Source organism: Amblyomma americanum, chromosome 3 (genome assembly GCF_052857255.1).
Source record: "Amblyomma americanum isolate KBUSLIRL-KWMA chromosome 3, ASM5285725v1, whole genome shotgun sequence".
Lineage (NCBI taxonomy): Eukaryota > Metazoa > Arthropoda > Arachnida > Ixodida > Ixodidae > Amblyomma > Amblyomma americanum.
In genome coordinates, this window is record NC_135499.1 from 22,252,835 (window position 1) to 22,275,741 (window position 22,907).

At 45.0% G+C, this 22,907-nt stretch overlaps 1 long non-coding RNA gene across 1 annotated transcript in view; it reads left to right on the plus strand.

Annotated features, from left to right (window-relative positions):
* Positions 1-337: 337 nt before the first annotated feature.
* Positions 338-22,907, plus strand: part of LOC144124477 (uncharacterized) — an 89,938-nt gene continuing 67,368 nt past the window's right edge. The window contains exon 1 of the long non-coding RNA XR_013313195.1: positions 338-465. This is a non-coding gene — a long non-coding RNA (uncharacterized LOC144124477). The remainder of the gene's footprint in view (positions 466-22,907) is intronic.

Consider the following 22,907-nt stretch of genomic DNA (forward strand, 5'->3'; position numbering starts at 1 on the left):
CACTGACATCGCACAGCACACGGGCGACTTAGCGTTTTTCCCCCATAAAAACGCAGCCGCCGTGGTCGGGTTCGAACCCGGAAACTCCGGATCAGTAGTCGAGCGCCCTAACCACAGAGCCACCGCGGCGGGGCGCCTGGAGATAACAGAATTTCTTTAAGGAATCCTGCTGGGCGCAAGGAGATTCCCCTGCGGCGGATACCAACACGGTAGTGGCGTTTATGGGCACGAGGGCAATTACTCGACAGCGTTATCAGCGACGTGAGCTCCTCCAACGACAGCAGGTGACGAGGCGAGAGAACTGCCCTTCCGTGGAATTTGCCCCGGCGCTTGATAGCGGCACGCAAATAGGGGCCCTCGCAGCGCGTCATGCTGACTGGCACCAGCAGTTGCGTTCCGGGCTCAGTGGATTAAGGGCTATGCTGACTTGGACGCTAGCAATCTTCTTCTCCCTCTCCGCAACCGGTGAGTAGCGAAAGCCAAGGAAAGGCACGTCTTGACTCGCGTCCAGCGCCGAAGCTTGAACAGCGTAGCTGAAGAAGCGAAGCTTGCAGGCGAGGCTGGTGAACGGAGCCTGAGGGGTCACGTGCGTCTCCAACCTGGGTTGGGCTGCATACTGAACCGACAAAGCGGCACTTAAAGAAAGGCTCTATATGTGTTGGCAAAAAATGTGGCCCTTCGGCCAGTGGGTGCCAGCTGGAATAAGAAAACACCGCGGCGGTTTAGGAGCACACGAATCGCAGGCAACAGACTGCGTTGACTTTCGCTTGATAAGGAAATGCGCGTGCCATGCCGCCGCTCTGAACCAAGACGACATCGTCTTGACGCTAGCTTTGGTTTGGTCTTTTTACTTAGCAGCGATGCAGAGCTCACAATGACGCACTCGGTAGTGATCTTGCATAATATGGCCCCTTTTACAGCCCCTCTTAAGGTCTTACTGTCTAACGACAGCGACTCTTGAGCTCGGTAAAGGCCGCCATACGGCCGCATTCCCGGCAACGCGAAGCAACGACAACTTTGATCTAGGATCAAAAAACGAAGAAAGCGAAGTAGAGGACAGTGTGGAACCATGGACCACTCGGTCAGGGCGCCGCAAATATTGATCAATGTAGAAGTAGGCAGCCTTATCAACCATCCTTATCAAATCATCATGAATGAAGTAAAATGTAATGAAATATTAACAAACACTTTTTTTTTCAATGTCTCCATGTGAATGCGCGGTCTGCCGTGCATGAAACTGCTGATCTTGAGTATCTGTTTAATAAACTAGATACATTTTAAGTGTTTATGATTACGGAAACCTGGTACTCCTGTGATGAATAAGTAATTAATATGCCCGGGTACAACTCGTTCTTCATGAACAGATCATTAAATCGTGGTGGCGGTGTTTGTGCTTTAGTAAAAAAGTGACCTAGTACCAAGATTTTGTTGTGTCACTTGTGACTACGAAATGGTTTGCTTAAGTTTTGACCGCACTGTTATTGGAGTTTGTTGCCGCCCTCCTGATGGCCGCATTGCGGAATTCTTTTCTTTCGTTGACATATTTTTGAATTTTGTGAACAACTTCAGTGTCATTCTAGGCGGCGATTTTAATGTAAATCTGCTTTCCGATAGCAGCACATCCAAATATTTTATTCTAGTTCTCTCCGCAAATGGCTGCATTAACACAATTGATACACCTACTAGAGTTACTATGCATACAGAATCACTTATTGACCTTTTTATTACTAATTTTATTGAAAAGAGCATTGTGTCCGCTGTCTTTCATTATGACATTAGTGACCATTTCCCAATACTGCTAGGGTGAAATTAGGCATGAAGAAAAAACCAGCACGTGCTTGCTTTCATCAAGCGATAACTGAGAAAAACGTTGCTTCTTTCAGACAGGCTGTTGCAGATATAACCTGGTCTGGCGTGCTCTCTATGGAAGACGTCGACGCCGCTTATGATAGCTTTCTTGATAAATTTAAAGTGCTTTACACCGAACATTTTCCATACAAGGCGCACGTAGCACCTCGAAAATGGCGCAAGGAGTGGATGACGTCACAATTGCTCAAAGAGATGCAATCTAAAAATAAAATGTACCTAGACTTCATTAAAACACGTGATCCCGAACTGTTATCAAGATACAAAGTCCTCAGAAATAAGCTAAACAAAAAATTAAGGCATACTAGGAATTCGTATTACTACGGAAAAATTCAAATCATGCGACGGTGATTCCCGAAAGTTATGGAACCAGATTAACAACCTTGTTTTACGTACACCGCAGCATAGCTCTCCTCAAGAAGTAGTTATTCAAGGACGAAGTGTAAATGGGCAGGAACTAGCAGAGGCGTTCAATCAATATTTCGTTACCCGAGAATACCAAATTTCGTCAAGCATGTCATATGATGCTCTCATCAGGCAAAGCAGCGATTCTATGTATCCAAGTCCAACTACATGTTCTGAAGTATTCACTGCATTTTTTAACATGAAGAACAGCAGATGCCACGATGCGGATGATCTACACAAACGGCCTGTGAAGCATGTGTTACATATTCTATCCCCAATTTTAGCACATATATTTAATTTAGGTTATGAATGCGGAGTGTTCCCACGGCGCATGCAAATTGCTAAAGTGACTGCTTTGTATAAGAAAAAGGATAAGCTTTGTGTTTCAAATTACAGGCCAGTTTCCGTGCTGCCAATCTTTTCTAAAGGACTGGAAAAAATTATCCACACGTGAATATCATGCTTTTATGATAAACACCAAATAATAAGAGATTCGCAGTTTGGTTTTATCAAACATAAATCTACCAAAACAGCATTACTAAGCCAAAAAGAGTATATCTTACAATGTTTCGAGGAAAGAAAAGTTGCCCTTGGTGTTTTTATAATTTTTCGCAGGTTTTCGACAACATCAGTCATAATATACTTTTGGCAAAACTGTTCGACTAAGGCTTTAGGGGTCGTGTTCATGCGCTTCTTTCGTCATATCATGCACACCGCTCTCATTTTGTAAGTATTAATAGCTGTCAATCCTCAGTAAAAAAAGTAACTGCTGGCGTACCTCAGGGAAGTATCCATGGACCGGTTCTTTTTAACTTATATATAAATGATATCGTTAATCAATGCCTGCATGCGAATTGTATTATGTATGCAGATGACGTCTCACTGTTCTTCTCATCAAATATATGTGAAGATGTGATCAACAAGGCAAATAGGACACTAAGCACACTCCATAGAAGGTACCTTAATAATCAGTACAAAAATAATGAAACCAAAAGTAAGGCTATTATATTCAAACCAAGAAATAAAAACATTCTACTATGCGATCTTAAGCTAGGTTTGGAAACGATAGAAGTTGTAGACAATATTAAGATATTAGGGGGACATTTGAACAGCAGGCTAAGCTGGGATAATCATGTTAACGCTGTCATCAGTAACCTTTCTCGTGTCACAGGTATCATTAACCGGCATCGTTACTTACTACCATGAAAAGTTAAACTTCTGTATAATTCGCTCTTGATGTCCCAAGTAAACTATGCGCACTTGGTTTGGTGAACAACTACAGGTACGAATAAAAATAAGATTTACGTTTTACAGAAGAAGGCTCTACGTGGAATACTCAACGTCGGTTGAGATATAAACACATGCGACTTATTCCGCCAGTTCAATGCCGTAAAAGTATACGAAATGTATAATGTTAGGCTGGCTGAAAGATATAAGAAGGACCTAAGACATAATGTGATTTACTTGCGTGAATCGGCACACCATTCGCTAAATATACAAGTTTACCCTAGCAGACACAAGGAACTGTGGCATATTCGAACATGCAGCACAATATATGGTGCATATAGCCTAGCAGACACGCTGCCCCGTCTTTTAAATACGTTTCATGCCGCAAAAGTTGATGTATCACGAGCATGCCGCAAAAATATACAGGATGTATGTGCTACGTTTTAGATTTCATCCTGCTTTCACTGCTTCCTTATCTCTTTCGTTCCATAAAGTGTTGACCTGATTTGAATAGCCAATGACATGTTTTTCTGTGCAGTATAATTTTCTGTTGCTTTTTTGTTATCATGTTTTGTGTACGCTTCATTTCCTCATTGTCTTTTCTAATGATTTTTGTGTATGCATGTTGCCTGCTACCCTGTAATGTAGGGGCCGAGGGGCATGTCAAGCCACAATTTCTGGCATTTTTCCCTCGACCCTCACCATGTATACATGGGAAATATATTGAATTGAATTGAATTCTTTTTATATTTTTTTATTTATTTAAGCTGTGAGCACAGTGCGTGACCCTCGTCTTCATCTGTATATATTCATCATCATCTCGCATCTTCGTCTTTTGAGGGGTGGCCGCCGTATTTGCCAGCGGGAATAAAGAGCTCGCTTGGTCCACAGTCTCACAAGTGGTGGAGGCTGCTCTAGATCCCGCGTCCTCTCCGTCGCCACACTGCAGCTCCGTTCCGGTCGTCAGCTGGTCGGACCATTTCCGAAGATGGAAACCGTCGACCAACAACGCCGTGACGCTTCCGCAGGCCTTGCCGGTGCCTCAGCAGGTGTGCTACCCCTACCTGCTAATCCCTCCGCCCGCAACCCTGACTCCAACGCCCCCGCTGCTCCTATGCCACCTGGACACCAGACATGGACTGTCACAACCCTTCAGCGCGAGCCTCCTACATTTGCGGGTCCCCGTGGTGATGACGTCGAGGACTGGCTTGATCAGTACAATCAGGTCATGCCTACAAGCGCTGGGACTCTGCCATGAAGCTTCTCCACGTGCCATTCTATTTAACCGCCGCGGCTAAAGACTTGGTTCGTCAACCATAAAGATACCATCCCGGACTGGACCCACTTTACATCGCAGCTTCGGCAAATTTTTGGCACTGTTGGTGCCAGCCCGGCCATCTACAAACAAAAGTTAGATGCGCGTGCCCAGCTGCCCGGCGAATCTTACACGTCTTACATTGAAGATGTCTTGAGCCTGTGTCGACGTGTCAACAGTGCCATGTCCGAGTACGATCGGGTCCGTCACATTCTTAAAGGCATCGGCTCCTTTCCTTTTACCACGCTGGCTGGCCAAAACCCTACCTCAGTCAACGATATCCGCACCACATGTCACCGTCTTGACGACCTCCAATCCCTCCGCTTGCAAGACGCCTGGGACCCCCGCCTTTCAACTGATGTGGACTTGCGCTCTCTCATCCGCTCCATCATCCGCGAGGACCTGCACGGCTCCACCTTACCGCCGCTGGATTCCCATCAGCATCGGCCTCCGACCTCGCCATTGCGTGATCTAATCAAGGACGAGCTCGCTTCCGTCACTCGTCCCGCGGCGTCAGAACCATCTGTACCTCTTTGAGCGCCCACGTATGCCCAGGTCGCTGCGTCTCCTGCTCCTCCCGTCAATGCCTCACATTCGCCGCCCGTACAGCCGACTGTCGCCTCCTTATCCCACCGGCTCGCAATGTACCAAGCGGTTTGGCGGCCGCCTTCACCTCGCCCTATCTGCTACTACTGCGGAATTCGTGGAGATGTTGCCCGCGTTTGTCGTCGGCGTCAGAGCGACGAGCGTAACCAGTTTGCTACCGTTCGCAACGACGAAACCTACTCATCGTCTGGTTACCGCCCTACTTTTGCCTCCAAAACTCCTCATCACGACGACACATACTCATCGTTTCCTTACCGGCCAACGTTTCACCCCAACGATCCTCCCCGCTTCTTCTCTCCATCGACCTCTCCCGACCGCTCGTCGCGCCGCCGCTCCCCGTCACCGTTCCGGCGCTCTTCATCGCCTCTACGTCCAGCCTCTCAGAGACCTGGTCGCAATACGAAAAACTAAATTGTGCAGTTTCCGGAGGTAAAGCTGCACCACTCGCCCACCCTTCAATTCCTCCTACGCTGCCGTCGAACTTGTTAGCTGTTAATGTTGAAGGCAGTATTGTAGACGCATTGATTGACACCGGCGCCGCTGTTTCCGAAATCAGTTCTGCTTTGTGTTCCCATCTTCGTAAAGTGCACACTCCTTACTGCGGTCCTTCTCTCCGTGCTGCTAATAAAGAATTCATGCATCCTTCCGGTCTGTGTACAGCACGCGTCCTTATCAACGGCATCCTGCACGACATCGAGTTCGCTGTACTTCCATCCTGTGCTCACCCTCTCACCCTCGGCTGGGATTTCCTCTACTCCGCGCAAGCTGTCATCATTACATGTTTCCCTCCTACTCTGAAAGTTGCTGACTCCGACCCTTCTGACGCTCCTGCAATTCCATCTCATCCCTTGATCAACACCGCGGACCATGTGCTTTATCCCGGCTCCAAAGATGTCATCTCAGTTGCTTCTGCGTACGTACATGCTGGGGACGTTTTCGCCACAGACGTGCCCCGTCTTCTCTCCAGGGGCATTCTCCTCGTCGCATCCCTTCTTCGCTTCGTCAATGGGACTGCCATTCTGACTGCGCTCAATACTACGTCGGAGCCCATTCTTCTGCGCGCTGGTACTAAAGTGCCTTCTGTGTCTACCATTCAACCTTTCACCGTTCTTTCCTCGCCACCATCCAGCTTCGCCATTTCGTCCCATCCTTCTTCTCCGGCAGCTATTTCCGCTACTATCAGCGACGATCTCACACCTGCTAAAAAAGCAGAATTGCTTGCCCTCTTGAACAAACATGCCGCTTCTTTCGATACCCAGTCGAACATTTTGGGCCAAACATCGACGGCTACGCATCGCATCCACATTGACGGCTCGCGCATCATTCGCCGCCGCCCGTATCGTGTGTCTTCTAGTGAACGAAAAATTATTCAAGATAATGTCACCGACATGCTCAAGCGCCGCATCATACGACCTTCTCAAGTCCTTGGTCCTCACCTGTCGGGCTGGTACAAAAGAAGGATGGTTCCGTACGCTTTTGTGTCGACTATCGCGCCCTCATTAAGATCACTCGAAAGGATGTTTATCCACTTCCTCGGATTGACGACGCCCTCGACTGTCTCCAAGGTGCTCAATTTTTCTCTAGTCTTGACCTCCGATCCGGCTACTGGCAAATCCCCATGCATGAAGAGGACAAAGAGAAGACAGCTTTCGCCACGCCAGATGGCTTATATGAATTTAACGTTATGCCGTTCGGCTTGTGCAATGCTCCGGCCACGTTCGAACGCATGATTGACACTGTACTCCGCTGGCTGAAATGGAAAACTTGCCTCTGCTACCTGGACGACATCGTAATTTTCTCCTCGACTTTTTCTGAGCACCTCGCTCGCCTCGATGAAGCTCTATGTGCGCTTTCCGCGGCCGGACTTCAGTTAAACAAAAAGAAGTGTTGCTTTGCTTCCACTTCTATCAAAGTTCTCGGACACGTCGTTAGTCGCAGAGGCATAAAACCAGATCCTGATAAAGTTGCTGCAGTCCTGCATTTTCCCCGCCCCAGACGAATTAAAGACCTGCCCAGTTTTCTAAGACTCGCCTCATACTTTCGTCGTTTCATCCGAGGTTTCGCATCCATCGCCGCACCTTTGCATCAGCTTCTTGGAGTCAGCACGCCCTTCATTTGGTCTGAGGCCTGCGAGGCCGCCTTTACTTCTCTAAAGCAGGCTCTCACATCTTATCCGATACTGGCTCATTTTGATGGCAGCGCTTCAACAATTTTGCACACTGACGCCAGTGGACACGGCATTGGTGCCGTTCTTCTGCACCGCCAGCAGTCTTCGTCTGAGCGCGTGATTGCCTACGCATCATCATCTCGCATGTTCGTCTTTTGAGGGGTGGCCGCCATATTTGCCATCGGGAATAAAGAGCTCGCTTGGTCCACAGTCTCACAAAGCTTACTGTAAGCCTAGTTAGGCTCTTACAGGAATGGGCAAAATAATGGGACAATTATACAAAACAACAGCATATCCAGTATAACATACACGAGATACACAACATGCGCCTGCAGTAGAAAAGACCATAGCAAGTAGCCTGAGACCATCAGCGGTCAAAGGACATGCGCATTGCTATACACGTTCATTTCGATGCATTTAAAACACTAAAAAGGAGAACGACGAAACCACGAAGCGATACAATCAGGTCAACACGATAGTCAAAAAGGCACAACTAAGAGAAAGAAAAAAATGATATTAAACGGAACACTCGCGGTGAATACCCCAAGACATCGGAGGAGGTTTCTTTTTTTTCCTCCTTTTGCTCTTTTTATTGCAAATTCTGTTTTCCAAAATACGACTCTATGTTTTTCAAAAAGATATCAAGAGAGACGTCGTCTATGAGTTCGTGAGGCAGATTTTTCCATTCTTCAATGGCTAACGGAAAAAATAAGAATTTATATGTGTTACATCGCGTTGGGATGGGTCTGATGCACTTTTCGTGGTTTAATCGCTTCGAATGATGATAAGGTGCCTTGATGTACTGATTTTTACAAAGTCTTATGCGATCATTGTAAAGAATAAAAAGAATCTTCATCGAAGCAACGCGTCGCCGACAAGCAAGGGTAGGGATACGCGCTTTAGCTCGCAGGGAAGTTACGCTGTCATGACGTAACAGGAATAAATAAACTGGAGGGCCTTATTTTGAATTTTTTCGAGTTGTTCGCTGAGGAAAGACTGATGGGGGCTCCAAATGATGGTGCCGTATTCAAGGATGGGCCTTATGAGGGTATTATAGGCTGTTAGCTTTACATGAGGAGGAGCTGCTGACAGTTTTCTACGGAGGAACCCGAGCTGTTTGAATGCTTTTGCACACGTGTTGGATATATGCGTGTTCCAGTTTAGCGTATGGGTAAATGTAAAGCTAAATGTTTCACCGTATCTACTCTCATTATGTTAGATCCTGATAAATTGTAAGAATATACAAGAGGCACTTTTTACAGGTAAATGAGATGCAAGACGTTTTGTTGATATTAATTTCCATTCCCCATGTTTCGCACCACCTGGCAATGTTATTTACAGAAGAATTTAATTTTAACTGGTCGTCCGGTCTACGTGCCGTAGTGTACAGAACGCAGTCATCAGCGAAAAGCCTGATTGTTATTCCAGGTTCTGCGCAGGCATGGATATCGTTGATATATATTAAGAAAAGGATCGGTCCCAAGACGGATCCCTGTGGGCCCCGGAGAAAACGTTCAGTCGTTCGGATTGTGCACTATGCATTCAACATATTGCGTGCGACCTGTGAGGTAAGATTTTATCCAGGTTATTACTTTTGAGTTAATGCCAATAGTACGAAGCTTGTCAATTAATTTAGAATGTAGAACACGATCAAATGTCTTCCTAAAGTCGATCAGAATGGCATCTGCTTGATGCTGGGAATCGATCACTTGTGCAAAAATCATTTGTTATTTCTAATAGCTGAGTGATCGTTTACAGTCGTTTTCTGAAGCCGTGTTGTCTGCTGTAAGTTAAGTTATTTTTTTCTAAAAACGTTGTTATGGATTTGTTGATTATATGCTCTAATAGCTTGCAGCTGCAGCTAGTTAATGAAATTGGTCTATACATATCTACAGATAGTCTGCTGCCGCTTTTGTGAATTGGAATAACCTTTGCCCATAGCGAGTCGGACGGACGGGCGCCCATTTCTAGGGAAAGTGTGAAAATTTTGTGCAAAAACGGGGCCAGTTGTTCCGCGTACCGCTTCAGAAATTATTTGATATGTTGTCTGGACCAGGACACTTCTTGACATCAATCTGCAAAAGCAAGTTCACTATACCTGTCTCGGTAATCACGATATCCGGCATCAGTGATTGTGGCTCACTTATGGTAGCGCTTGCAGCAAACTCACGAGTAAATACAGACAGGAAATGTTGATTGAAAGAAGTTGCGATAACATGGGGTCTGTAACTACCCTACCGTCTATTTCCATTTGTGATACACAGGGCTCAAGGCTCGACAAATTCCGCCAGAACTTTCCTGGATCGCGAATAATTAAATTAGATAAGGTTGTTGAGAAGAACATTTCCCGCGCGTTCTTAATTTCCAGTTTTAGCTTGCTCGCATGTTCACTTATCTGAAAACTATTTCCTTTTCTTCGGCGCACACGCTGTAGTCTTCGTTTCAGATGAATGATGTTACGTGTAATCCACGGGGTTTTCCTTTTTGTTCGTTTTATCCTTGTAGGTACAAATTTTGCCTCACTCTGTGTTATCGCTGTTTTTACTTGTAGCCATAGGTTTTTTACACAGCGGGAATCTGCACAAGAAAAACTGTCGAGGATTGATTCTAGATGATCTCTAATGCCTACATCATCTGCCCTGCTGTAGTCTAACATTGACGAAAGAGTGATTACTGTGATTACGATCAGCGTGGTGGCGCAGGAGAGGCAAAGGGAGAAAGAGCAATTTATGGTCCGAAATCCCGTTTCCACACTAATTTCAGGACAGAGAAAACTAGACACAAAGGCTAGATCTAGTACGGAGATTGCGGTTCCTTGGACACGAGTTGCCTCATTTACCACTTGAGATAGCGAAAAACTAAGCATTATATCCAAAAGCTTTTCGCAGTTATTTATTTCATTTTTTCCGATTGCTAAGTTCGTCCACTCGATACCTGGCAAATTGAAATCGCCTGTGACGATGAATTTTGCGCGAGCGTTGAATTTGCTATGAAGGAAGCCGTGCATTTGAAGAAGGTAATCAATTGGTGCATTCGGTGTCTGTATATACCGCCCACTAGTACCAAGTTGCCCTTAATGTTGACAGTGCACCAGACACTTTCATGGTTTGGTATTCCACATTCTTTCTGTAAAACGACGTTCTCTTTTATGGCAATGGCTACGCCACCTCCTCGCCCATCGCGGTCTGAGCGGATCAAGGAGTAGGAGCTGGGAACTATTTCTGAGTCGTGTATATCGGAATGTAGCCAGGTTTCTGTTATTACAACTACATCTGGCGAGTAAAGCAACAACAGTTCATCAAATTTATCGGTTTTGTTAACAATACTTCTGGCATTGAAACATAGTAGTGTAAATGGTGCTGAGGCCTGTGGTCAGTCGCTGCTACCTGCGGCACTTTTTGCTGGTGCACGCTCGGCATGGTTTAGCAGCACTCGCTTGTTTTCGCTTTTGTCCCACATGTACAGGTCGTCGTTTATCTTTAGTTTAATAAATATCCGAACCACCTTATCACCGTTGTCTCGATTTATATTGGATGATTGCCATAGCCTCTTGGGTACTTCACGAACCGGTACGGAGTAGTCCTCGGTGATTTACCAGTCGCTACCTTTCAGTTTGAAGCAGTTTTGAAGGATTTTTAGTTTTCGGAGAAGTCGTATAATCTGAGTACGACAGGCCGTGCCCGATCTGCGTTACTTTTTCTTAGCCGATGGATACGCTCGATAGATCTAACATCAATGCCTAGAGTGCCTTTGAATATGTCATTCTTGACACGTTTTCCAAGTTCCTCAGTATTTTCGCCTTCGTGTTCTTCTATGCCAAAAATGATTATATTGTTCCTGCGACTTCTGTTTTCAAAATCATCAAGTTTGCTGTTCATTTGTTCTGTTTGCCCATTACACTCAAGGCTTCCTCGCATTTTTTACCTTTTCATTGTACAGCTGAAGGGAGGCAAGACTAGTTTCTATTTCGGAAAGCCGGCTTTGCACACTTTGCAGACCTGTTTCTAAGAGATTCTGGGAAGCCTTTATGGATGTGCCAGTAAGAAGAATTTGTTCTATTTTGTCGGCATTTGGACCAGGGTTTTCCTCAACGTCGCCGCTGAGTTTTAACAGCAAACAAATAACGCGCAACGATTCTATCACGCATTGACAAACAAGGCCAGGGCTCGGCAGCACCACCAGAAACACACAATTGCTTCTGAGAGAATCATGAGAAGGTCGTTTTTCACCAACCTGTACGAAGCAAAGCACGATGTTTAGCATCGTGCTCCGGGCGATACTTCCAAGCCCACTGGAAGGCGCCGAGGGACGGACCGGGATTTTATGGGGCTCAGATGATGTCAATGGGGTCGCTGTAGTGCCGAACGGATGCTCCAATGTGCACGTCACAGCGCAGTTCTCCACGTGCGGTAGTCTTGTAAGATGCAGCGCGTCTGTCGAGCAATCAGGCAGGTGCTGCAGCGGGATTGCTGATGTCACCCTGCAGGCATAACCGTCGATGGGTGAAGGATTGCTGCCGGTGTTTCCGAGAAGTCCCAGCAAAACCTGGACGAAGCAAAGCACGAAGTTTAGCATCGTGCTCCGGGCGATGCTGCCAAGCCCAATATTTTCCGCGTAAATGGCGGCTAGCACTGTTAGCCGTCTTTCTTGTGCGACTGGCCAAGTAGCTTTTAAACTCTGTTTCACTCCTGCTTGTGTCGGGGCTGTCACTGAATGCCGCTGTTGCTCACTGAGAGCGGATGATTGGGGCAGGACAGCCGGATGGTGGTTGGCACCGCAATTTTATTTTTGCTGAAGGAGCCGCACACATGATGGATGAGAACGGTACACAGAAGTGATGGCCTTGGCCTTGTGGTATTATAGAAGGCTGCCGAATAAAGATATCACTGTCCAGTTCGTGCTCTACTACCAAAGAGGAACCAAACGTTCTTACGGGTTCTCGCTGAAAAAGATAGCGGCGTTATGATACGAAGCCTAGTGGCGGATAAAACTATTTGCAAACTTCAATGATTGCACGCGTCGTTGTTATTTCTCGACCCATCCTAGAAATTTGTCCGCTGAACTGATTACTATAAACGAAAGAAATGATATGCGCGTGATGGAGACAAAGCTCGACGAACTTATGAGCGCAATGCGGCAACGGCTCATTCGGGCGAATACGGCCTCTTGAGGACCACATTGAAGCGGCACAACAGCAGTGGCTTGCGCCGCTGAATACAAGCTTGAGAGCAGTAAACCGATATCTTAATTTCAGTTTATTCATTTATTTTCCGAGAAATTGCATAAAACGCTCCCTCGGTTAAAAGTCACTGGAATAGTTTGCCATATAAGGGGAACCCGTTCTACTGGAAGACAGCCGCAGAAATCAATGAGACGTAAAGTACGGCAAAATGCACAGCATTCACCGTAGCATAAGCAATTTTTACATTACAAAAACTTGCATTGAACAGAATATAAGATTACATTGACAAAAAAAAGCACAGAGGTGTGAATCTGGCTAACAAAATTAAGGTTATGCAAACTGTCAACAAAATGCACATGAGAGACAAAAAAACCATGGACTAGTCAATCCAAAAAATAGGTTGTGCTAACACACAAGTGGTACCTGAGGAATCTAGTTGCAGCTCCATACAATTTAGTCATGCTACATTATATTTACAAGAAGCAATGAAACGTCTTTCTCGTGCAATTTCGCATTTATTAGGAACATGTAAATAATACTGCAATATATGAACTTGCGAAACCTTATAATGAACCACACTTTGAAACTTAGAGTACGCACGGCTGATTGGGATGGCGTCAAAGACGAAATATCTTGTAAAACCTATGAAAAGGCGTCACAAGAGAAATAAGAGGACCTCAGAATGGTAAAAGCTGAACTGTACTATATTTTGCAGTTTGAGCTGAGTAAAACTAATAATCGTTCCTCGCTTGCCTGATTGTGTCTTTGTGAGAGCGGTGTAGCTTTTGTGTAAGTCTTCATTATAGTGGAACACACTCGACTGCAATTGTCTGTGTGTAAAAGGAAGCGCAATTGTGTGCGGATATCTTGCTTTTGCTCATAAAAAAATTGGGCACTGAGACTGAGCCCATGTTGCTGCTGGTAATTTGCGTAATGTATCGTTGACATGGCAATCTCAGTCCCGTAGTTGATAAAAAGTAACGTCAAGAATTTTGTGCTCATCTGAAAACTGAATATCTCTCTCAAAGTAATGAATGGCATGTTTTAGAATAACAGTGTAAAATAACATTTGAAATAACTGCTCGAAAGTAAATGCTTCTTTACGGTTATATCTTGAACGAAATTTTATCGCACGCAATTCATTCATTAGGAAGCGAATTGGGGCATCTTAACCGCCACACTAGCCATGTCGTTCTGGCACTGAGTCCAAGGACGCGGCGATGGAATCCCGGCCGCAGCGGCAGTATGTCAATGAAGGCGAAATTCCATAACGCCCATGTGCTGTGTGACGTTAGCTTGAGCGAAATAACGCCAGTAGCTTGATGCAATGAAGAATGCGTAAATGAAACATTCCTTTCGGAATATTATATTGCTTGTTTCACCCCAGTTGTATATAACGCACCTTTAGCTCCTGTATCACAGTTGATATTTATTAATGGGGCTTATCCTATGAAAGAATCGTTACAGTTGAGTTGTGATGAGGAGTACTGGTCACTGGCCAAAGTCAATAAAGATAGAAAGAGGTTTCGGAAGTGCTTCGACTCCTTTGTTCACTACGTAGCAACCGGCGCACAGGTCTGTTATTTTGTTGCACCCAGTAGCGTTTTTAATGATTTAGCATAGATAGGATGTAGAATTCCTTCGTCCCTGTTTAGTGTGTTAGACGATGTCTGTATGATAAGAGACTCAAGGTTCTGCCGTGCTGATGTGTTCTTTTCTGTTGTCAATATCTTTACTTAATCCTAGTTAATCTCGTGGCCGGTTTCTTGCACATGTTCGGCGATGGTGTTAGTTACTTTTTGGTTTCGGACGTCGTTCTGGTGCTCTCTCAGGCGTCTGTTGAATTCCTTTGTTTCACCAATATATCTTCATCATAATCATCATCAGCGTGACTACACAGACTGCAGCGCAAAGGACTCGCCTATGTCTCTCCAATTAAATTTGTCCTTTGCCAGCTGCGCCCACCCTATGCCTGTAAACTTCCTAATCTCATCCGCTCACCTAACCTTCTACCGCCCCCTGCTACCTTGCCTTCTCTTGGAATCCGCTCCGTTACCCTTAACCACCAGCGGTTACCTTGCCTTCGCATTACATGCCCTGCCCAAGCCCATTTCTTCCTCTTCATTTCGACTACGATGTCCTTAACTCTGCCCGCTTCCGGTCTCTTAACGCTACACCTATCATTTTTATTTTCATGGCTCATTTCGTTGTCCTCAACTTAAGCTGAACCCTTTCCGTTAGCCTCCATTTTTCTGCGGGAGTACCGGTAAGACACCCTGTTTAGTGCGCTAACCAGGGGGCACTGGTCGGGCCGTCAGTGTGTCCGCCGGTCCAAAGGGAACCGTGGTTCCGCAGTCAACATTTTCATTATATACCCCAGTCTGTCAGATGATCACAGTGTACAGTAAAACATGTACCTAGCAAGGCTGTTGATTTCCCATGTTCTAAGCCCTGGCTCTGGGAACGAAGCCCGATTTTAGCTCATTGAGGCTTCTAGGAACTGGCTGCAGCGCAAAGATGCTTATACGTGATTCCAATGTCAAGTCAAAGCCTGTCGGCAGAGCTGCGGTGCGGAATTGTTTTCATTCAAACTGTGGGTAGTTCAGTACAGCCGTACGTTCTTTCTATTTTCTGTTTTCGCTGAAAGTGCGGTATAGGAAAGCGGTGAACACTGAGAGCAATGTGGTGATCAAATTAGGTGAGCGATTTGACGGGCTAGTTGGTAATGCACGGTAAAGGAACAGCGCTAAGTACGGGACAGGAGACGAACATGGAAGCACAAAGACGGGCGCTGACTATCAACTGAATTTTTATTTCGGAGTACAAAGATATATCAGGTGGCATCAAGGGGGGGGGGGGGGGGAGGGGGCGGTACATTCAGGCATGCGCGGTTCCATGTGGATAGTCACTTCAAACAGTGGATAGTCGCGTCAAATAATGAATTTATAAAAACCTGAAGCTGAGAAGGACAGATGGGTGAAGGCGATAAAACCGATAAAAGCTGCACGGTGTAGAGGGCCGTCACGCAGACTAAGAATAAACATTTGAAGGATTAAACAGGATGCGAGAGTATGGCGCAAAAGGGGGTTTTCAGTGTTTAAAACTGATGGAAACGATAGAAAAAGAACGATAAAAATGTTGCGCTGTAGAGGCCCAAATACATAAAAAGGAAAGGACATTCAACAATTCTGAAGCTTAAAAGTGGCCAAAAGGGTAGCCACACATGCCTGCTAGGCCTACGAGCCGAGAGGTAAATAGCCACTCCTTCCATTTGCGTCTGAAGTTAGTAAAGCGAGTCATTATCAGCCTGTGCCTTCGCAACGCCCTTCAGAAATCCTGTGATCATCTGCTTCAAGGAAGTCTTATCAAACAGATTTGGCGCCTACTTGCAGCGTGCTACCTCTTGCAGCTCATGACAGCAGTAGCCGAATGCCTGAAGAAGAAACGCCATGAACAACGTGCACCAGCTCCGGATGGATACGACCGCAAAACAGTTGTCCTTGTACCCTACCTGCACAACGTTAGCAATTGCCTCAAAAAAGTTGGCGAACGAGCAGGCATGGACGTGGTGTTTCGGCACCCCATAAGCTCCCCTCGCTCTGCAAGAGAGTCAACAGTAGTCAAGTTCCTCGTGGCTGTGGGCAGACGCATGGTAATCCCCACGTTTCTTGCGTCACAGGTGTCGTATATTCAGTCCCGCTGTCTTGCGGAAAGAAATACGTTCGTCAAACGTGGAGATGCATAAATATCAGGCAGCAAGAACACAAAAATAACATGAGCAGTATCGCTATCTCCGTGAACCTTGCCAAACACTGCAAGAAATGTAAAAAAGACACCTGCAACCCAGTGTACGATGGATGCGCGATTATCAGAAACAGATTAAAACGTTTTTCCATGGAGATGCTATTGAAATCCGTCGTGCCAAGAACTACTGTATTAGCACTCCGTCTATCTGCCTATCTGAGGAAGAATTGATGTTCCCAAGGGCAGCTGGCCATGAGTTTTGAGCGGTGGCTTGATCCTTGGTATTTCTGTTATTTAGCAGCCAACCTTCATCGTTTTGTTGGTTCTTTTGGTTTTAACTGACTTTTTAGCCCTTTTGGCTACCTTTAAGCTTTAGAATTTTTGAATGTCCTTTCCTTTTTATGTGTTTGGGCCTCTACACTGCAACTTTTTTATCGTTCTTTTACTATCGTTTCCATCAATTTTAAACACTCAAACCTTTTGCGCCATAATTTGGCATCCTGTTTAATCCTTTATATGTTTGACCCGCCGCGGTGGCTCAGTAGTTACGGCGCTCGGCTGCTGACCAGATAGACGCGGGTTCGATCCCGGCCGCAGCGCCGGAATTTCTGTGAAGGCGAAATTCTATAGAGGCCCGTCGCACTGTGCGATGCCAGTGCCCGTCAAAGAACCCCAGGTTGCCGAAATTTCCGGAGCCCTTCACTACGGCGTCCCTCATAGCCTGAGTCACTTTGGGACGTTAAACCCCCATAAACCAAAAAACCTCCATATATTTACTCTTTGTTTCCGTGATCAATCAATCAATCAATCAATCATGTTTATTTAACATCATGACGATGTTGGGTGCGCCGACAAAAAGCCATTTGGAAGGCTTGACGAGGCCGACGCACCCCACAAGGGCACTGCAGTGGTACACAACATGGTAGCACTTCCAGGGGTAAAAAAAAAGAAAACGAACAAAAGTAACATATTTGGCATTAGCTGTACATCAATTCGGACTCCTTATTTAGTTGATGTGGGAGAGTGTAGCTCAACATTTGATAACCATAATTTGTTCGCATCCTGGGCACATACCATTTGGGTGTCACACGTGTAGTGTACTTTGGCTCATTGCATTGTAATCCTGACAGATTTAGCATATTGCAATTATTGTAATTAACACCGGTTTTATACCGTTGTAGAAGTAAAACTTCGTACAGCTGTGGAAAATGGATGATGCGAAGTTCATTGAAAAACGGTTCGGTGTGTTCTAGTCGAGGAGCATTCATAATATTTCGAACAGCTTTCTTTTGAAGAAGATACAAGCGGTTAATATTTGTAAAAGACGTGGTACCCCACACCAAAAAACAATAATTTACAACAGAGGAAAAAAGTGCATTATACAACATTTTCTTGATACTCTTCGGCATGAAATATCTCAGTCGACACAAAATACCGACAACCTTTGACAGCTTGTTCATCACCATGTCAACGCGATCATTCCAACTCAAATGCTCATTAAAAATAACACGTAAACTTTTGACCGCAGGGAGCGTTTCGATGAGCGACTTACCGATCTTTAAACAGAGTGGTAGCATATTTGTCAACTTGTTACGAGGCCGGAAAAGCACGGCCTTCGTTTTTGCAGTGTTTAAGTTTAATAAATTATTTTGAGACCATTCTTGAATTGACTGTAAACATTTTGTGGCTTGTTTCTCAAGATCTGGCAGCTGTGCAGCTCTAAAGAATAAAGTGGTGTCGTCAGCGTAAATCAGAAAGCTTGGAAGTTTACTAATACAGACGATGTCATTAACATAAAGAAGAAATAGCAATGGTCCCAAGATGCTACCTTGCGGGACACTAGAAACGATGTGTCTGATATCAGATAAATAATTGTTTATTTTTACTTGTTGCGATCGAGCACTTAAGTAAGACAGAATTATGTCAAGAAACTGTCCGCGGAAACCGTAATGCTCGAGCTTAGTTAACATTATTTTGTGGTTAATGCGGTAAAACGCTTTTGAAAAATCGATGAATATGCCAAGAGTGAGAAGGTTCTGCTCGAAGGACTCTAAAATTAGCTCTTTTTGTGTCAGCAGCGCGGTTTCCGTCGAAAGGTTCTACTTCAACCCATGCTGACTGGGCGTTATTATGTTATTTTTGTCACAAAAAATAGATATCTGGTTGAACAAGATATTTTCAAAGCAATTTTAAAAAACAGGTAGAATAGATATTGGACGATAATTTGACAGACTGTTTTTGTCTCCACCTTTGTGAATAACTGTGACCTTGGCAAACTGCATTTTCTTAGGGAACACTGCGTGTTCAATAAAGCTATTGAAAATAGATTCTAACACAGGACTAATTACATCAGCGACATATTTTACTGGTGAAATTTTCAGGTCATCAATATCACACAACATGCTGTTACGCAAAGCTAGAAGACAATTTTTGATTTCGTTCGCATCAGTTGGAGAAAAGAAAGCACTGCAAACAACCCGCGAGTCAAGACACTTCATGTTCATAAAATTGTAGCTCACGTCTGCCTGAGACACAAAATAGTTATTAAAATCATCTGCTAGTCGTTTCCCACTCAATGTTTCTTTGTTGACTAAAATTTCAAGTGCACTAGGAACAGTTGTACCTCGATTTAAAATTTTGTTGATATTTTAATAATAAGTCTTAATAAGTCTTGGTTGAACAGATTTTCCATGCACTGTTTTTTCGCCGGTCGAAGAACATACGTAACTGTGTTCCGGTATGTTTTAAATTGTTTAAGGTCTTCTAGTGACCTGGTTTGGATAAAAGGGTTGTAAAGGTCTGTTTTTGTTTTTATCATTTTGAGGCATTCGGCGGTTATCCATGGTTTGCGAGCTTTGCGGGGTTTCTTTGAGGTTACGAGAGGAAAGCTTTGTTCATATATGGATTTAAATATGGTAATAAAGACATTGTAAGCAACTTCTGGGTCCTTGTTTTGCACAACACTCCAGTCAAAATTTGATAGGGCTGCCCTAAAGTGATTTAGTGTGTCATGATTAATGCGTCGGTGTGTAATACTTGGAGGCATACGATTTTTAGTAGAGGGCGGACTCTCGACGACCAGGTATATTGGAAGAGGGTCACTTATATGGCCATTAATTACTCCAGAGTTCAGGCGATTCGGTGGGGAGTTGGTAAAAAAGACGTCGATTGCTGTCGCTGCTTGTAATCGTGTGGGGGACATTTATAACGTTAATGAAGCCATTGCATTCCAATATCGACTCAACCTCTAACTTAATAACTGATTGTGATAGAAAATCAATGTTAAGTCACCCCCTAAAACAAGGTTAAGGTTGTTCTCTGTGACCCATTGGAGGTATTCATCAAGGAAGCAGGCAAAATTCGAGAAGTTGCTTTTTGGAGGTCGGTAAAATACAGAAAAGACGTTTCTACCACTTTGTAAGGAGAGTATTTCATTGTCATCATGAGTTAACGTGAAATCGACAAGAAGGCGGCATTTAAATTTGTTTTCTATCACTATCATCACGTCCCCACTTCGTTTATCAATACGATTTTGCACATATGTAGTGTAGTTTGGCAAATGTAAGGCTTCACCGCTATCTTGGTACCAAGCTTCAGTAACCATTATTATGTTGAAGTGGAAGTTAAGTGCAGAAAGGAAAGATTCGAACTCGTCACCTTTGTTACGCAGGGACTGTGCGTTGACGTGAAAAAGACATGCGGCTCTTTTTCTGAGCAGACGCAGTGTTTACAGCAGATGGCAGGAAGAACTGAGACTTTGGTTTAAAAGGGGGGCGGCAGGTCCATCAGGGGTGCGAAAAGTGCATTTCTGAGCAAGGGCCTAGCCCCTAAAGCAGTGTGTCAAGTGTACTTTCCTTTGAAATGACTATCGCTGATGCGCCATCAGATTTCCATACCAGTATTTTTCCATTTGTGTGCCAGACATATTTGAAGTCCTGTTGTTTTGCCCATTCCTTCGTTTTTTTCAGCAGTTCGCGGCTCCTTTTGGTCATGGTCCTCTACACCGTGCAGCTTTTATCGGTTTTATTGCCTTCACCCTTCCGTCCATCTCAGCTTCAAGTTTTTATAAATTCATTATTTGACGTGACTATCCACTGTTTGATGTAACTATCCACATTGTACCGCGCATGACTGAATTTACTCACCCCCCCTTGCTGCCACCTGATATATGTTTGTACTGGGAAATAAAGATCCAGTTGATAGTCAGCGCCTGTTTTTGTGCACCCATGTTTGTCTTCTGTCCCGTACTGAGCGCTGTTCCTTCACCGTGGGGAGCGAAGCCAACAAATGTAGTCTTACCATGGAAATAAAAAAAAGGAGCTTGACCACCGTAGTCTGGTTCATTGCTTGCTCCACCTTGCATTGTGAGATGTGCTAAAAAAATAAAAAGTTTTACTCCTCTCCAAATAACAGGAACATTACCACGGTTTCATGTTTCTCCCTGGTAAGACGTGGAACCACGTAATCGCGCGCCTGATTTTAAAAACCAGATGTTTTGCCAGCATGGTAGAGAACTGACACTCAGCGTTCGGGCAATGCGTAGGCGTTCAGGCAAAAAAATCTCGGGCGGTTTAGGTTGGGGTTAGGCATGAATTGTCGTGCGATAGCACCCTTAGCCCTGGTTCAGCGTGGTTTATCCACTTTCTACGGGTTTGCTTGGCCGGAACTGGCGTAATTTGGTTGATATATAATATGATGCAAGTTCGCGTGATATTGCCTCATTCTAGACTTGTACTGTGGTGGTATAGGTGATTCTCTACAATCACAGGTCCCTGGAAGTCCTGATTCCGTTATGGAGAAGAGATGCAGCGGTTAAGCGACGCGCCACTGCCCTTCGAGGGCAGGTGCTGCCATCGGTATGGCTTATGAGACCTACGTTTTTCCTGAGAAACCTCGCGCGACTAACCATTAAATGAACTGCCACGGTGGGCAGTTTGCTCACAATCCGGCGGGTAGCTTGTGATGACGTGACAATCACGTGACCAACGTGGCCCACGTGCTATAAGCCGGCTTCGGACAGACAGACAACCGCTTTTCGCCGGAGTGGAAGCGCTAGGGCAATGAAATGGCAACCACAGGAATGTTTCACTCCAGACTCGGGGAGTTTGTGATGACCTTTATTCAGCCCAAATGTTGCATTTTAGTGACCCGTTAGATTTTCAAGTGGCCTGAATAATGTTTTATTTTAAGCGACAGCATAAGAGCCTCACTGCAGCGGAGAGCCGGCATCGCACTGGGCGAAGACAATAAAGAAATTAAAAACTTCATAGATAGTGAAGCGGGATCCGAACCCGCGGCGGCGCTAAAATACCAGTTCCGCTGGCCGCTGCTTCAAACCACTACACCATCGCCACAACTTTTTTTAAGCACTGCATTTATAGCATTGGAAATATATTGTATTTACGTTAACTAAATTATTTTAAAAGCTTTTAGGAAACGGCACGAAACTCTTCGCAAAGAGATAGAGCAGAAAAGCACAAGACGAGAGGCAAGGCTGAATACGCCATCAAGAGGGAGTGTCACTCCGTTTTAAAGTCGGTCGGTTCATACACTTCCCTTAGATTAACAATCACTTGGCAGAAATCTTAAAGGGGCCTCAAAACACAATCAGTGCATTGTTTTGGCTCTTGGTGGCGTAGATGAATTACTATGATGCTATTAGCATCGGTCGTACCGCGTGTACTCCATTTTTTAATATTTTAATTAGGTCGCAAAAACAAATTCTTGAAGCCAACGGTGTCACCATGCAGTGGGGGTTTTAGCAGTGGATATGACATCACTGGACGGGAGCTTGATGATCGGACAAACTGTAAATATACTGCAAATTGTGGTAATAACTAGAGATACGTTTTGTCGAGTTTACGCGTTTTATATTGCATCAACAAAACCAAATTGTCTGTCTCAGATAAAAGCGCTGTAAAGCAAGTAAAACAAAAATACTCCACCAGAGGCTCTCGCTACGTTTAGCATCGGAGGACTTTGCGCCTGGTAGGCCATGCCATGGTAGGCGGCAAGCCGTAGCGGTACGCGCTGTGCTAAATGTATCTCATATCTTGCGTAGGCTGTCACCGTCGCAGTACCTCGCGCTCGAGTTCAGATTCAGTTCGGATCGCGTTCCAATCCATTAGTCAGGGAAGTCACTGATCAGTGTTCCCTTCTGGGCCGTCGACGGGAAGATGAAGCATCGCTGCGTCAGCTGGACGTTCACATGGTTGTTGTAACCTAGCAAACGGCGCTGCCAGCCTTGGCAAGAACGAGTTAGAGCGATTAGGCAACCATGGTGTACAAACTTACGCGGCGTGCTGAGTTAGGCTGTTTTGATTGGTGACTTCCCGTGTCGGCATTGGGAGAGTGAAATGGGAATGGGAAGGCGCGCGGAAATCGAGCTGAGGGCA